Source organism: Hippocampus comes, unplaced genomic scaffold, assembly GCF_001891065.2.
Source record: "Hippocampus comes isolate QL1 unplaced genomic scaffold, H_comes_QL1_v1.1 scaffold44, whole genome shotgun sequence".
Classification (NCBI taxonomy): domain Eukaryota; kingdom Metazoa; phylum Chordata; class Actinopteri; order Syngnathiformes; family Syngnathidae; genus Hippocampus; species Hippocampus comes.
This window is the reverse complement of record NW_017805546.1, coordinates 1,210,769-1,225,076: the sequence shown is the minus strand read 5'-3', so window position 1 is coordinate 1,225,076 and position 14,308 is coordinate 1,210,769.

The following is a 14,308-nucleotide window of genomic DNA, read 5'->3' as shown; positions in this document are numbered from 1 at the left end:
AAAACGAATGAAGCGTTTTGAAAACGATAAAATGATTGATGATTTATAAAATAAGATGCAATTAATTGCTTTATTTGGTGACTTGGAGGAAGCACAAAAGAAGTTTTAAAAATCGTAACAGCAATAAATCAACTGCACTGTTCTTCCGTTTGCGTTGCTTGAATTCATGGTCAATAGTGACCTCTAGTGGCCATTTTATGTTCTCAAAGAGAATCTCTTCCTCCATGCAGCCATCGTATAGAATACTGTACCGGTGAATCTTACACGCACTGAATAAAAATAACCGTGACATCCTTTGGATTTACGTCATTTGTACATCCACTGCACTGTATTAGAATGTGTTCAACTAACATGATTTGAATATGTTTGAGGAAGAGTAGAGTATTGCGTCAGCTTACTAGCAACCGAAAGTTAAGTACTTTTCTTCAGCGTGGAAAAGAAACATAGTAAAGTACTTTCATTCTCCTATTTGACCGACCAAGGCACTGAGTGACTTAAAAAAAAACATTGTAGAGGGACTATGACTGAATTGACCACATGATGGCAGCATTGTTGCAGTTTATATTGCTCCTTGTTGGCTTTGAGAGGAGGCGGGAGACGCACCAGCTCCGCATAAAGTCAACCCAAGCATGTTGTCAAGGTCCCAGCTAGGTCAGAGCTCCATTCAAATTCTTTTTTTGTACTGACGTGGTCACATGGTCAATTTCGACCAGCCGAATTGTTCCTACAAACCAAACAAGCGTCTTGCTTGCTGAAAAATTGAAGTAAGCTCTGTCTCCATCCTGTGGTGTTGACATGCTATTATTTACTCCGGGCAGTCTTTCAAAAGATTTCTTTGGCTGGAGCTTCCGAGTATTTGTGTACACTGTATATTTTTTGGCCAATCAGACTTCAGCCTCTATATGCGACCGTGTGAGTCGAATATGCCCAGTGCCTTCATAATCAGTCGGGACGGCCGATAAAACTGTTTCTCAACTTTGTTACTCCAAGTACCACCTTAAAAAAAAGATAACTTTCCCAAAACTGGTTTCACAAAAGAAACACAATCCTATATCCACTCATTCAATGCCATGGACGTTTTGTTATTTATTTAAGAATCCAGCCATTCAAATCCAGGTACGTGAACACACACACACATCGTAGTGTAAGGTGTAAGGAAAGGTTTGAAAATGGCTGACACTGAATTAAGTCATACAAATGCCTCAAGGGTTCATGCCTAAGTTGGATAGTAACTCATCCATTGATGATTCATTGCTTTGAAGACAAGATTATTTTGTCCTCCTCACATGAACCATAACAGCAGAAACACAAAGAGAAAAACGCAAGGCCTCGGTTGGCTGCTTGTTCTTTGTATTTGCCAGCGCAGTGAAGTATATCATCTCTCCGAGGGGAAACTGTCAACTCCACGTTGCGACACGAAGCTGGCAAGAGAACAGGTGGTGCCGTCACACAGGTGGCACGTTTTGCCAGGGATTCCGCTAAATGTTCGGATTTGACGTCCTCCTCTCAGGTTGACGGTGAGTGATGGTCCAAGCAAATTAAGTGGAAAGTGCTCAATGACTAATGCCAGATGGAGAAACTGAGGCGTGTGTAAGTCGTCGTCGGCTGGGCGTGCAGCTTCTTGATTTTCTAGTTTTGCGGAGCAAAACAGGTTGTGGATTGAGTCAAATTGCAACTTGACACTCCCTTGGGAAGGAACTCAGGGGACTGATGGAAAGAGATTATTGTTGATCATATTTTTGAGTTGTACTGGCGCCATTCCAATTCAAATTTAAGAATTACATCGAACCACCCGCATATTTTTGGGGGAACCCATCCTTCGTTAATTGCTTGAAAAAATGAGGCACTAAGATGCTGTGTTTGTTCTCAGGCCACAGCTATTTCTAATGACGAAATTTGCTTTGGCACCATCTGGTGGCATTTTGGTGCCAAGCAACTATGTAGAGTAGAGGAGGAGATCCTTTCACCTTGTCTAACAGAGAAGTAGTGCTTTACTGACATCTTGTGGCTTTTTAGGTGGGGGGTGGAGAGGGTGATAATTACTTGCATATTTTTTAATGCATTTCCTCATTCCCTGTCTCTTTTGAAAGGCCGCAGATCTGTTCTTTGTCAAGAAAAAGCCCTGTTGATTTCTGTGCCACACACAGAAACATTTTTCTTTTTTGTTGGCCACCACTGAAATATTTGCATCCGTGTCATTCAGTGGTGATTAGTAAATAATTTTGACATATCGGTCATCTACCTCATTTCTAAGATTGCGACGCGCTTGCTAATTCATATTTACACATATTTGACGTGTCATGAGCAAAGTTTAAACTTCATGAATGGAAAAGAATCATCTGTCATTCCATCGAGCCTCGCTGGCATTTCTAATTCTATCATTTGATGGGGAATGAACTCCATTTAGTGGTAGATTTAGCAATCTCTGACGGCGCCGTTTAAAAAGCCTGCTGAGTGGAGAATATATTGGGAGCTTTTTACAATGCCTCCAACCAAGTTTTGTGCTATTTTATGACCCTTTTTTTGTGGAGACATTTATTTCCGATACAACACTGCTAAATAGCCCCCCCCCACCCCCAATTGTAACAGAAAGCTCTGCGGACCTCCGACTGATGTGTCCGGCGAGAGCGATGTTCCCATATTCCGCAAACAAATCATCCGAGTGAAAAATAGAGCCCGTCAGTTCTCCGGTCTAGTGGCAAACAAAGAACTGTTGTAGGCCATCGCTTATTCATGCACTCTCAACACCCGAGAGAGAGCTGCGCACGAATAGCACGTAAGCTGCTCCTTGAGTTGGCCTATAAAGTAGGGCCCAGAAGACTAGGTCTTCCCTGCCTTTGCCCCGTGGCTATCAGCAGCCATACGGTAACGTGAAGAGCACGGGGGTCATGTTCATGAAAAGCTGTGGTGGAATGAACTGTGGGATGCGGAATATTTTAAGAGCGGCTCATGGTGACAATAAATATTCCAAATAATCCAAAAAAAGACAAGCTAGCAGACCTTTTCAAGGACTTCAAATAGATTTGTCATGTGAGCCCATGGCACAACATATATAAAGGTTCATTTTGGTCTTTCAATCTCTAGTCCTGTCATTTTTAATCACCCCTAGTTTAACTTCATTTGGCATATTTTTGTCACGCTTTTGGTAACATTGAATGTACATACGTAGTTTTGGAATCTGTTTGGTTTATTTTCCATTCAGCTCATACGTATTCCAAAACAAAACGGCTGATTTGCGTTTCGATGTCCTGCCAGAGCGTTGCTTTCATCAATCTGTCGATGTAGCGTTTCTCTGTAATGTCGCACAGGGGTGGCCTTTGATGAATTGGTCGTCACTTTTTACCTTCTCGGTGGCCATGTTGCCAATATGCCTGCTATGAACTGTCAATCATGTGCAAGGTAAGCAAAACCTTTTGTGTGTGTGTGTGTGTGTGTGTGTGTGTGTGTGTGTGTGTGTGTGTGTGTGTGTGTGCGTGTGCGTGTGCGTGTGTGTCTTCCTTTGATACCTCGTAGTGATGGGAAAATGAAGCTTCATGAAGCACTTGTGGAATTTATTTACTCCTCTAGGTGGTGGTCTTGGTTTAACGATAAAGGCTCGCGCAACAGAAATGTATCTACTAGTTGTGCGATATGTTACCGCAGCTGGGCTAGCTTTAGCTCAAAAATGCTAATACTGAATTACAATAATTGAAGCTGAACAACCTAAGTGTGTGCTTATCTGCTAGCCGCATGTTTTAAATTCAGAAAATCTTTGTTGTTGTTGTGTAACACAAGTTTGTCCCGGCTGCTGAATACAATATGGCTCAGTCAAACATCATGAAAAAATAACTGATAGAAGTTGTATATAAATATGGTTTGGCAGATATTAATTGTTGTTTATCCTCTATCCATCCATTTTGTGTTTTGTCCTCACAGACAACCATTCACACTCACATTCACACCTAACATTCACGTTTGTGGAATGTGGGAGGAAGCCAGAGAAAACTCAACTCTACTTTATTTCTAGAGCGCTTTAAAAATAAACACAAGTAATCACAACGTGCTGTAGCCTGCATGAAGTCAAAATCAGACATGGCAACAAACACAGTTAGAAGAGTACATTAATAACCTCAGTAAAACACTAAAAAATGCCAAGTGTCATGCTGAGTCGATTTTAACTCGGAACCTTTGATCACGAGGCAGACCAGATAACCACTCGTCAGCATGCTGCCCGTATGTTGTCATTGATTATATTATTTTTTTCGTCGTTGCTGTTGTCGGAGGAGTTCTCCCCCTGTGAAATCACTGAGAGGTTTCATGGTTCACCGTACAGCTTCGGTGCACTTACTGGCAGGAGCGCATTAAAATCCTTTTTTTTTACACGAAAACCACAGTCGGAAGAACAGAACTTATGAGAAACGATAAACTCCATTCACCGTGAAGCCTCTAAGTTGGTCAGCAGAGCGTTACACGAGGACAGTTGAGGAAGTAAACAAGTCAGCTATTGCTGTTGTGCTTTCTGCATTTGTACAGGGTGTGTCTATAGGAGCAGGTAATGGATGGGAGTGTTGCTCCATGGGGAGATACGCGTGCCTTGACTTGAATTTGCATATGCAGAGGGGGAGATGGGGTGGGTGTTGGTGGGGGGGTGTAATAGCACCAAGCACAATGCAAATATCCACACATAACTTCAATTGTCTCGAGCCATAATTGCTGAAGCTTCAGTCAAGAATGTGAAAAAGATGCGCCGTGCTGTCAACCTCCTGCGGTGAAATATTGCATCTTTTTTTTTTTTTTGTCCAGGATAGAAAGGCCTCTGGCTGGATGGAGGTGGAGGAGGAGGTGGACAAGTACCTCACTCAGGAGATTTGGGAGGTAAGGGCTAGCCACTCTCTCACAACACACCAGCGTGTAGGAGTGTTCGACACCAGGAAAAATAATGAGCAGCAAAGAACTGGCGAAACAACGGCTAACAAGGGAAGGGGCCAACACGGGAGGTCGGTCAGACAATTTGAGCAGCCAGGAAGTTTCTTTTTTTTTTCCCCCCTACTGCTGATAAACCTCCACTTATCTACGCCTGGCTCATGGGAAAGGCCCTTTAATTGTGGCGCTAAATGGAGCATTCCTGTAATAAGGACCATTTGTGATCGTGAAAGGTTGACCTCACTCTGACAAAAGTGGTGTGTTGAAGTTACTCAGTTTTGTCAGGTGGTTGCACACAATAGAATAATCTGGATTTAGATACCTTCTTTAAGTTGGTCTGTAGTTGTCTTAAAAAAAAAATCTACGATGATTTTATTTCGTATGACCACTTGATGAAGTAAAATTCAGCACATTTTTTTTTCGGTGTAGAATATACAGTACATCTACTTAAAAAAATGTAATTCAATCCATCCATGTTCTAATGTGGTTTTCCTCACGAGGGTCACGGGCATGCTGAAGTTTATCCCAGCTGTGTTCGGCCAGTAGACGGGGGGGGACACCCTGAAATGGTTGCCAGCCCATCGCTGGGCACACACAGACGAACAACTTTTCGCGCTCATAGTCACAATTTAAAATGTTCCATTAACCTGTCATGCATGGGAATGTGGGAGGAAACCAGAGTACCCGGAGAAAACCCACGCAGCCAGGGGGGCAACATGCAAACTCCACACAGGAAGGCCCGAGCCGGAATCTAACTCTGCACTATGACGCTAAAGTGCTAACCAGCCGCCCGTAATTGTATCCACATCACTTTATTTTGTGCAACCACTCGACAAAATAAGAATGTAGTAAATGCAACACACCATTTTTTTCAGTGTAATTAACATTTAAAATCGTCAGCCATTGTTAGCCTTGACAATTTTCCAAGCAAATCGGGGAGAAGGAAAAAAAAACACACCACGGGTTAACTCATCATTGGCCATTTCTTGACTGTGCTTCTGGCATCTGGAATTTGGCGCCATTGAGTTGAATCTGACTGATATTTGTGTTCTTCATAACAACGACAGGGAACTCATTCCAGCATGTTGTGTTTGTCCATGAGTGAGTGGTGCAATGTGACATATCATACTCATCCATCACCACCAATAATTTATATATGGATGAGTTACAACGACCCCCTCTTGTTCCACATAAACAGCAAAGCTGTTTTCAGGGGCTGTTGGATTTGTCATGTTTAGCACACGACTGCACCGTGGTGTGCTGTCATTTGCTGTTTGTGTACTTGCTTCCGTATAGATACACCTGTAAATCTAAAAAAAAAAATATCTGGGCCAGGCAATGCCTTTCAGGAACTGCCGTCCCACTTGATGGATGGCCTTATCCCCCAGAACGTACATACAGTAAATGTGCCCCCCCCCCACCCCCCCCATGAATACTATTCAGCTTGCGCTCACTATGGAAACGGAACACAATCATCCATGTGAAGGCGTCATTGTCAATATTCAGTAGCTCTCCACATCTCAGTGCTGAGGTGCCGCTACTCAAGTGGTGTTTAATTCCAAAGTCATCTCATGAGTCTTTGACATGGTTGCCGGAGAAATTACCGTGGTGAAATATTATTATATGGCACTCGGAGAGGACAAGGCGAATCGCATTTTAGCCCGTGTAGCTCACTGATTATAATTTTTATCTTTCCATAATTGACAAGCGGAAGTTAATTTAACAGTAGCGAACAATTCTCATTCTGTTGCCGCGTGTTGATACAGTTGCGTGTGCAGTAATGAGACCGACGAAACACGCTTATGAAAAAAAAATGAGCAGAACCAAATGATGTAAATACCCACAAAGTGGCACCTTTAATTAAATAGAAGCTTTAAAGGGGATGTATTATAGGAGGGGATGGGGGTGGGGGGGTACTTTTAATTCCTTGTATGTAAATAACTGGGTCTCTGGAGTGCCTGCCTACCATTCACGTGTGAAATTGCAGAACCAGCGACAGGCTGGTGACCAGTCAAGAGAGTAGCACGCCTCGTTCTCTCGCTTCCCCCCTCATTGCAAAAACATGTGAGGTTCACTGAAGACTCATTTGTACACGGGCGTGATTGTGAATGATTGTTTGTATTTGTGCTTTGAGGTGGGAATGACTTTTTTTTTTTTTTTTGGCTTTGACTTGCAAGCAAACATTTTCGACACGAGCATTGTATGCGGCTAGCGATTTCGACTCACTTCACAAGCAGCAGCAGTTCGGCACACAGTGAACAATTCCCAGTTCAAGTTTACTGACAAGTTAATCACAAAGCAATTCGAATATGTTTATATTACAACAGCCAAATAACTTTGCCATAAAATCCGTTAAGCTTAATGCTGTCAAACAATAGAAAACGCCATAGACAGGCTAGCAAATGGCGTGGCGTCAAGTGCTGCCCCCATGAGTGGCAATGTGATCAATGCTATAAATGAATATCGATTGTCCTGTTGGCGGCACAGGGCGGGGTGAGCAGTGGCTCATTGACACGAGACAGGACCGCCTCCTCAAAACGGGTGGCCCATCATTCTTGAATGGTGGGGCATTTTGATTGAAGCATATCCTAGTCGTGTTCTAAAGACACGTGGGGAAGAGTTTTGAACTGTGAAGAAAAGTCCAATCGTCTCCTTTGAAACAATGAAAAGTAGCACAGCAAATAGTGATGACTTTGACATTGTGTTCTTGCATGTAGGGCACTGCCGCGCCTATCCTTCTCGCCGCGCGCTAATTGATAACCTTGGCGTGTCCCGTCTTCTCAGCCGCTGACTGATGGGCGTAATCGTCGGGATCATTATTAGCGAGATCCCCGGCTCCCCCTTACCAAACGCTATTCATCACATCAAGACTTAATTGGATTGCTAATTGATGTGTAGAAACCCATGTAATTGCACTAAAAGGCACTTTCTGGTGAGTGGCAAAAGTGACGGAGGAAAACACTCAAGCTGTCAGGCGCCCGTGTGTCCCTGGCATGGTCACATGTCTGACCATGTGAAACGCAACCCGAGTATTGTGTTGGGTCTCTGATTGGTTGTAAATCCAATTAGAGGTACAGAATGCCCCCCCCCCAAAAAAAAAGTTAAGCCACTGAAACATAATATACACGTTGAATTCAAGGGTTATTTCACATACCACTAGGGGGAGCCTGAGTTCTCTGTGCCACACTATTTGTCCACCTGCATGATCATTTATAATGTTAAAAAGTCCTCAGGTCTTGCAATAACAAACACACACACACACACACACACACACACACACACACACACACACACACACACACACACACACGTATTCATTGAAGTCAGTGCGTCATCAACAAAACAGCTCATCTGTCTTCATTGACGGTGATTACTCAGCGGCTTGTGCACTGCCGTCCATGAGCGTGAAAAGCGGAAGCATGCGGCTCAAATAAATACGGCCGGTGACCCACGTAATGCGGCACAGTGAGGCGCCGTTCGGGCCGATTCTGAAGGAACCTCAGCATAACGGGAGGACGCGTAGATAGCTCGTCTCGTTTTGGACGAAGGGAAGCTCTTCGCCGCTTGTCCGTTTGCCTTTCATTTGCATTCAAGCGCTCTCTCTGTATGTTTCGGACACACTTTGATGGGGTGCTTCTTGCATCTAGATTAGTCATACGAGATCAAATATGATCTGACAAATAATAACTAATTTGCGTTTGATGGAGTGGGACCAATATAACAATTATCATTCACAATCAGTCGAGTTCCGGCTATGAAAATGACCCCTGAGGCTATGCGGACTGGAGCCAATTGTGACAAAGAGAGTGATTTCAATTCTTTGCATTTGCATTGCATAATCTTGAAAAAGCTTCCGGCAAATCCGCATGATGGGCACAGCGGAAGAAATAATTTCCCTATGCCAGTAAAACACGATTGGCCCATTCTTTGGAGAAAATCCCGAAGCAGTCCAGTTGCACAAATGTCAACATCAGCTTCCATCGCCCATCCGGACAAAAATCTCATCATCAAATATTTGCAGTGACCGAGAGCTTTGTGTGTGTGTGTGTGTGTGTGTGTGTGTGTGTGTGTGTGTGTGTGTGTGTGTGTGTGTGTGTGTTTTTTGTGTGTGTGTGTGTTTGTGTGTGTGCGCGTGCCACCTGTCACCCCATCACACATTGTCAGCATCACACTCGAGCGGCTGGCCCGAACGCGCAGAGCCAGCGACCTGTCAGGTGCGGGACATCAACACCTCATGGGGCAAAAATGTCAATGCAGGCCGACAAGTGCTCATCACCGCGCTGCGGATTGCGGGCAACATCCCCTGGGGGGCATCTGAGTTGTGTCAATGTGTCTACGTGTGTGTTGCTATTGTCAGCCACACACAAAGGACAATGCAGACTCAGATGCAGATTCCACCGGACGGTTTTTATTTGATGAGTGATGAAGCAGAGGTGAGCTGGAGACGCACTGACCTTCCGAACTGAAGTCCCTCCTGCATCTGAACTGAAGCCCCTGCTAAATCTGTTTCACCGATTTTCTGACGATTGTAAACCAATCCTGGAGGAAAGGAGGCCCGCGCTTAATATCAGAGAGAGAAACTAACTCAAATTGAACCCCCCGCCCCCCAAGCATTTTTTTTTTTTTTTAATGACCATGTGAATGCTGAAAGCACCTGATTGTACCTCACTCTATTTTCGCCTTTCAATTACTCCTCCGTTTGTCGACTGATTCAAACTATTCCAACTTCGTCATTTCCAAAGAAATTCACCCCTTGTGGGCTATTATCGGTCCCGTTCCAAATTAAAAGTTTGGTATCGGCCTCATTTAAGGAGGGAATGACGACATCTGCCCGTGCTGGGAAGCTGTTTCAAGTCAAGCTTCGAAATTTTGCGTTGAGCGTGTCGCCAGGACGTCCTCGGTGGCAATTTTGGATTCGGGTAAGTGCAAGTGCAAAGCTTGTCAAATTTTACATTTAACATTAGTTATTGATGTGCAAAATCAATCTTGATGCACACCACTGTTTGCTGGGAGCTTTTTCAAAGTCATTTCCTCAGTATCCTACTTTGACGTAGTTCCTGCCGTCCCTCCCTGACTTTGCTCTGCAAAGTGTTGTAGGAAACAGCAGTGTGGGCGTGACATTTGGATGATTTTTTTAAAAAAAAACTGGCGTTGTGATTAGAAATTCCGTATTGTACGTACTGTTCATTAAACCACCAGCAAGTACCGGTAGGCCTCCTCCCTGCTAGTTATAGACCCGCGATGGTTTGCCTTCCACCATCTTCCCGTAGCGTCACAACACTGAGCTGTTCTGCAAATGCTGCAAATTCAGCATGAAAGCGTAGCTCGTCAGCTAATGCGAACCATAGCGCCCAAGTTCTAAAGGAGTGGGACAGAGGCGACTCATGCCAAGTGCCCAAATGCGTCACTCGGAGTCTTTAGCGTGAGCTCCATCTCCGCACAAGACAACCGGAAGTAGAGTTCGGCGAGTGACGCTTGTCTTTAATATGTTCAGGCATTCTTGGGACTGAATTTGGACCGCCGTAATCACTTCATTAGCTCAATAAAACAGCCGGATGAATAATTAACGGCGGATGTTTATTCATTCAGTCCTGCGACGCGCTTTGCCGCTTACAGCGGGCTGTCGTCCGCGATGCATAACAATGTCTTCTCGTGCGAGTGCGGCGGGGGGACGGCGGGCAAAACACGTCGGGTTTGTGAAGATAGAGAATATTCCGTTTTTCAATCCATCCGGCTTGGCTTTCAATAGTTCTCTTTATCATGCAAGTGCGACACTTCCCCAGGTGCACCGAGCGGCGCCGAGCAGGATAAAAGGCAATGGGTCTTATTCTTTTTTTTTCAAAGGCACTTTGCGAACAGAACAAAAAAGTGCGCCATTTACAAATCATTATACCCGCAGGGAAATCTATGACATTGAAGCCGAAAGCGCACACCGCGGCGCCGTTCCAAAGAGCATGCTCGGCGTCTTCACACTCGGACTAAGCGGTTAAATGCAAAGCAGCGGCGACAGCGGTGTGCTTTATGTTTGCAGGCGTGAAGCGGGTTAAATCGCCACGCCAGCGGAACATTGTGTTTTTCTGCTGAGTTGAAATGTTCAAGCCCCCGTGACTTCTGTCACTTCACTCGTTTCAGCCAATTTTTGTGACACGGTGTCACTTTGTGTGTCACTGTCCTTGATTTACAACAGCGTTCCACCGCTTTTTTTTGGGGGGGGGGGGCTCTAGTCAATGAAGACCAAACATTTTGTCTCTCTTTTGGCAGTTTATCCACTCGAATAATTCATGGTATGATATGCTACCCCGACTTGCATAATGCATCCTTCCCGTCCCGCAATAAGTCATTTGCGGCAGTCGCCATGGCAATCATGATGGCACATAATTAGGGTTTCATATCCCTCAGCTTCTTCCGTAATTGCACTCTCCCGAGCAGAAATCTTCATTTGCATGTTTCTCAATACAAGGGAAAGTCATTAATCGCAGACAATGAGGATTAGGAATATACTAAGCCCGAGTGTAATGTGGGAGCTAAAACTCAATAGGGGCCTCTCGGTTTGCCGTAGTTGAGATACGTAGCGCCTCCTCTTTGCGGCTACTCGTTGCGAAGAATGGACGGAGCGTGTCGCTTTGCTGCCTCCGTCAATGGAGTGGAACAAACACGGCGAGCCGAGCCGTTCCCCGAAGTCTGATGTCTCTTATAAACTTTGACTTTTGAAGCATTCGGATTGTAACGTTGCTGATGGAGGCGCTCTCTCACGCTAACCTAGGCGAGCAGTCGGTCGTAAGGACTTTTCCAAGATGATGTTCTCCGATGACGCTACCAACCGTTGAACCAACTTTTATGTCATCTGATCAAGTGCTAAAACAACAGGTGACAGGTAAACGGTTTGAAAGGGCTGATTTTCACGCCGCGGTTTGTGTGACAACGGTCGAAAAGAATTGGACGTAAAATTGCTTGGAAGAGGAGACTGAACGGTGGCCCCAGTTTCCTTTTTAAACGGGAACGTTGATTAAAAAATAGAAATGTGCAGATATTTAGACGAGGCTAAGAATGAACAATCAATGAAGGGCTGGTGAACTAATTCGTTTTCTGTTGCTCGCATTATTATCACCGACATGCTGTTTTGATGCTGAAATGAAAAGACGGGAAGGGCCAGCAGGCTCGCCATTACCTTTTGATAAAATACTCAAAGACAGTTTTATGAATAGTGTAGCAGTGAGAAAATGACTTGCGCACACAGGAGACACCTAAAAAAAGGGGAACCGTCCGCATCAAACACAAATAGTCCAGTTGTCAGCAGTCTTGGGATCTTCAAGTCACAACATGCGATTTTTCCTCCTCACTCACACATTACGCTGCATTTTTTTCCCACTTTTCCCTTCTTGAAGGAAATCGCACAATCGACCAGATCGCTTGCGGTACAACTTCAAACACATGCACCGCTGGGTACTCCGGTTTCCTCCCACATTCCAAAAACATGCATGGCAGGCTGATTGAACGCTCTAAATTGTTCCTAGGTGTGAGTGTGAGCGTGGATGGTTGTTTGTCTCTGTGTGCCCTGCGCTTGGCTGGCAACCGGTTCAGGGTGTCCCCCACCTACTGCCCAAAGACGGCTGGGATAGGCTCCAGCACCCCCCGCCACCCTTGTAAGGATAAAGCGGTTCAGAAAATGGATGGATGGTTAGGTTTTAAAGTGTTCAAGAGGGAGTTTGAAACAGGTTCCCATGGAAAAAAGCACCTTTTGGTTTTTGAAGGGGTCATGAGGACGATGTTCATGGGGGAACCACAGCAACACGTTCCTTAAAATCCTCGTTGAAGGTCCACCAGGAATCCTGCAACTATTTCCGTGTCCATACTTGGCGATGCAAATGTGCAAATGCGACGCTGGCGCAAGAGGACAAAATACCTGAAGAGCACGCACATGAGCTTAAAATGATCGTGCAACCAAACAGACAGATATCGCCAACCAAAGTCCCACAGGGGAATACAGTTATTTTCTGGATTTTTTTTTTTTTTTAGATCATTTTTCAAATTAAGTAAGCAGGACTCTGCTGCTGTGATCGTGGCTGCGGTGTAAAGTGGGTGAAAGATTAATCAGGGAAAACTCTATTACCGAGTCTGGAATTAATGTGAGAGCAAGTCGCGGCATGATGAATGGATGTTTTAAACATGGGGTGGGGGACGAGGAGTTAAAAAATAAAAAATAAAAATGCCAACGAGGCTTACGTGCTGTGACAAAACTAGTCAGCAAATCCCAGTGTGAGCCTCTCGGTGCTCCGTCGGGAGTTGGTCTTTCTTCATTTATCTGCAGGCGTGTAGCAGGCAACTGCTGTGAAAGGCCGACGCCACTGCCTGGCCCCCGCCGAAAAATATTAAAAGGCATGATTCGATTGCTCAATTCCTTTCCCATCAAGCGCAAGCGCATCCCAACCTACGCACGTGGGTCTTGCTGACATGTTTGGAAAGCCGGAGCGCATTGTCCCCGTGTAATGCTTTTGCTTTCCGTGAGTGGCCTTGGATGGCCAAATGCGGAGTTCTGTGCAATGTCGTTTTATGTTCTCTTACTGGGCCTTGGACAGTTTGTGCAAGTTGTTACTTTGGTTGAGTTTTTTTTTTCGTTCCAAGGATAAACCTGACGCAGAGCGCGGATGCCAAGGTATGCACCTTGCCGCCGCCCGCCTTCTCACCAGCACTCGTGCTCACATCACCCCCGTCCTGAAAAACCTCCACTGGCACCCCGTTCCCCAGCGTATTCAGTTTAAACTCCTCCTACTCACCGATAAAGCCCTTCACAATCAGGCCCCCCTCCGACCTCTCCGACCTTCTTCACCCATAAACTCCTTCCCGCAACCTCCGCTCCTCAAAGACAAACCTCCTCGACATCCCCGCGACCAAAACCTGGGGGGACCGAGCCTTCTCTGTCGCCGCCCCCACCCTCTGGAACTCTCTACCACAACACATCCGCAACTGTACTGACCTCCGATCCTTCAAATTCTTTCTTAAAACTCAACTGTTCCGCAATGCTTTGAACACCTTTGAATCTCTTTTACCTATTTTTGCTTTGTTTTTCTTCTTCTAAATGTGTTTGTTTTAAATCATGGATGCTTGGCTTTAAAGTGTTGTAGTGACTTCTGTGTACATAATTCACCACCAACTGCAAATGTGTGAATGCAATGTTCATATGCTTGTCAGAGAGTTCACGATTATTTGGTAACGGGGTAGAAATAATTGCAGTCCCTTTAAGGACCGCCATTTTAGTCTGCTTGTTTCTATGGAAACTTACTTTCGGCGGGCTTCGTTTTGGCGCGAGTGTTTTTTTTGGTGTGCTAATAAAAAAACACGACACACTCTCTCTCGGAGTGCGCACGTGAGAAATTGTCGCTTTCTTCGAGTTCTACAATTTCCACAC